The following is a 987-nucleotide window of genomic DNA, read 5'->3' as shown; positions in this document are numbered from 1 at the left end:
AAGAGGAGATGGCAGCCGAAAATAATAATAATGCAAGGAGGATGCTTGGTGACTTTACTGCACCAAATTCCAATTTACATGGAAGAAGCATCTCCATTCCTGCCATTGGAGCAAACAACTTTGAGCTGAAACCTCAGCTAGTTTCTCTGATGCAGCAGAATTGCAAGTTTTATAGACTTCCATCTGAAGATCCTTTTCAGTTCTTAACTGAATTCTTGGAGATATGTGATACTGTTAAGACTAATGGAGTAGATCCTGAAGTCTACAGGCTCATGCTTTTCCCTTTTGCTGTAAGAGACAGAGCTAGAGTGTGGTTGGATTCTCAACCCAGAGATAGCCTGAACTCTTGGGACAAGCTGGTCACGGCTTTCTTAGCCAAGTTCTTTCCTCCTCAAAAGCTGAGCAAGCTTAGAGTAGATGTTTAAACCTTCAGACAGAAAGAAGGTGAATCCCTCTATAAAGCTTGGGAAAGATACAAGTAGCTGACCAAAAAGTGTCCTTCTGACATGCTTTCAGAATGGACCATCCTGGATATATTCTATGATGGTTTATCTGAGCTATCAAAGATGTCATTGGAAACCTCTGCAGGTGGATCCATTCACCTAAAGAAAATGCCTGCAGAAGCTCAAGAACTCATTGACATGGTTGCTAATAACCAGTTTATGTACACTTCTGAGAGGAATTCTGTGAGTAATGGGACGCCTCAGAAGAAGAGAGTTCTTGAAATTGATACTCTGAATGCCATACTGGCTCAGAATAAAATATTGACTCAGCAAGTCAATATGATTTCTCAGAGTCTGAATTGAATGCAAGCTGCATCCAACAGTACTCAAGAGGCATCTTCTGAAGAAGAAGCTTATGATCCTGAGAACCCTGCAATAGCAGAGGTGAATTACTTAAGTGAACCTTATGGAAACACCTATAATCCATCATAGAGAAATCATCCAAATCTCTCATGGAAGGATCAACAAAAGCCTCAACAAGGCT

The 987-nt window shown here is 40.8% G+C and overlaps 1 non-coding gene across 1 annotated transcript; it reads right to left on the bottom strand.

The window, feature by feature from the left end:
* Positions 1-404: 404 nt before the first annotated feature.
* LOC112787692 (small nucleolar RNA R71) lies at positions 405-512 on the bottom strand. The gene has a single exon (XR_003195091.1). It is a non-coding gene; the product is annotated as a small nucleolar RNA R71 (small nucleolar RNA).
* Positions 513-987: the final 475 nt, after the last annotated feature.

Source organism: Arachis hypogaea, chromosome 20, assembly GCF_003086295.3.
Source record: "Arachis hypogaea cultivar Tifrunner chromosome 20, arahy.Tifrunner.gnm2.J5K5, whole genome shotgun sequence".
Lineage (NCBI taxonomy): Eukaryota > Viridiplantae > Streptophyta > Magnoliopsida > Fabales > Fabaceae > Arachis > Arachis hypogaea.
The sequence above is the reverse complement of the archived record's forward strand: the minus strand, read 5'-3'. Positions and strand labels throughout refer to the sequence as shown.